Consider the following 1885-nt stretch of genomic DNA (forward strand, 5'->3'; position numbering starts at 1 on the left):
CACTGAATACCTGACTAATGGCGTTCTTCTCACATTTTAATTTCTAATCTCGTGTACAAGACGTAGGGCAACTCTGAAGCTGTGAGGTGTTGGTAAAAAAGTTTCGTCCAAGTCCAATAGGCGTACGCGCCGATACGGGAAATGGCCAGGCTCTTCCCTTTGAGCACAAGGGGCCCGAGTTGATCTTGAACGGTTGGGATATTTCATCGAGTTTGTCTATTGTTTTTTTTCCGGACGCATACAGTAATAATTTTATGGGTTGCTCTCGTGGTCTTTGCCTCTCATTCTTTAGGTCTCAGGTTCAAATCTGGACAGCGACGGAAAGTTTTTTTCTCTTTCAAAAAATTGTATCCTTTCACATCCTTTCCTGCTCTCCAACAATGTTCTTTCGTCTGCTTTCGCCTCCACTTTCTGCCCCTGGCCTTTAATCTCCTTTGCCCCATCCTCTGGGCTCCTGTCTCTTTCTGCAGCCTTATATAAGATTATTATATATATATATATATATATATATATATATATATATATATATATATATATATATATATATATGTACATATATATATATGTACATATATATATATTGTTATTGGTTTCAGCAGATGAGGTCAGTGAGCATTTCATTATTTTTTCTTCACGGCCATTTCATTAAATCAGAACTTTATTTCTGGACTGCAGCAGAGGCTTAGAGATACATGAATCTACAACACATTGGAAACTAGTGAAGGTGCACGAGGACAAAACCAGTCAGATCTGCATCATCTTCTGCAGCAGATTGAAGTAGGACGTGGCAGCGGCCTGGAAGCCATGATAGAGAAACGGCGACCTCGCGGTGGTCGTGGCTGGCGAGAGCGGTGACGTCAGCAGGGGCAGAACAGAGAGGTGGCCTCGACCAGGGGCGAAGACACCGGGGAGGCTGGTGTAGTTTCTGTCCTCGGTGTCACAGCCCAAAGGACGGGTCGCCGCTGGGAGCGCTTGTTGAGCGAGCTGCTTCTTGTGTTTGGTTCTGAAAATGTTCAATAAAAAAGATTAATTTTAATGTTTGTCTGTGTGTCTGTCTGTGTGTCTCTCTGTCGGTCTGTCCGTCTGTCTGTCCGACTGTCTGTCCGTTTTTGTGTGTGTGTTTGTGTCTGTCTGTGTCTGTCTTTCTGTCTCTGTCTCTGCCGTTCTCTCTCTCCCTCTCTGTCTCTCTTTCTCTCTTTATCTATTTCTCTCTATCGCTATCTCTCTCTCTCTCTCTCTCTCTCTCTCTCTCTCTCTCTCTCTCTCTCTCGCTCTCGCTCTTTTAACTGAGAAAGATAAAGTAAAGTACAATAAAGGCTTTAAAAGAGGCAGACAAAGACGGAGAGCGGCAGAGAATTATAATTATTCTCAGCGATGGAAGTTGTCAGAAATACTATGTAGGCTAGAGGCACATGATGAGTGCAAATAAAAATAACCCTCTGCTCCTTCGCAACGACACTGTACGCTTCTGTATAGACTGTCCACTACACAAACAAGTGGTGGGGTTCACCTTCTATTCTGGAACCAGGCTTTGACTTGATTCTCCGTGAGTCCCAGGGTCTGAGAAAGAGTTTCTCGCTTGTCTGAGCTCAAGTATCTGTTGTGCTGAGGACGAATATATAAAACATGTGTCATTACGGAAAAACAAATAAGCAAAAAGGGAAAGAAGCAAAACATCCGTGTTGTTTGAAATTTTGAAAAAAAACAAACCCACAACCAGGACTGTGTACATGCGCGCGCGCAAGCTTGGCGTGTGTGTGTGTGTGTGTGTGTGTATGTGTGTCTGTGTGTTTGTGTGTACGGTGCATTTATGTGTGTATGTGTGTCTGTGTGACGCATGTATGTATGTATGTGTGAGTGTGTGTGTGTGTGTGTGTGTGTGTGT

General features: G+C 43.6%; 1 long non-coding RNA gene across 1 annotated transcript in view; it reads right to left on the minus strand.

Moving 5' to 3' along the window:
- Positions 1–620: 620 nt before the first annotated feature.
- Positions 621–1885, minus strand: part of LOC118477211 — a 3888-nt gene continuing 2623 nt past the window's right edge. The window contains exons 2-3 of the long non-coding RNA XR_004858221.1: positions 1511–1605; positions 621–1003 (exon numbers count right to left, since the gene is read on the minus strand). This is a non-coding gene — a long non-coding RNA (uncharacterized LOC118477211). The remainder of the gene's footprint in view (positions 1004–1510; positions 1606–1885) is intronic.

Source organism: Aplysia californica, unplaced genomic scaffold (assembly GCF_000002075.1).
Source record: "Aplysia californica isolate F4 #8 unplaced genomic scaffold, AplCal3.0 scaffold00002, whole genome shotgun sequence".
Lineage (NCBI taxonomy): Eukaryota > Metazoa > Mollusca > Gastropoda > Aplysiida > Aplysiidae > Aplysia > Aplysia californica.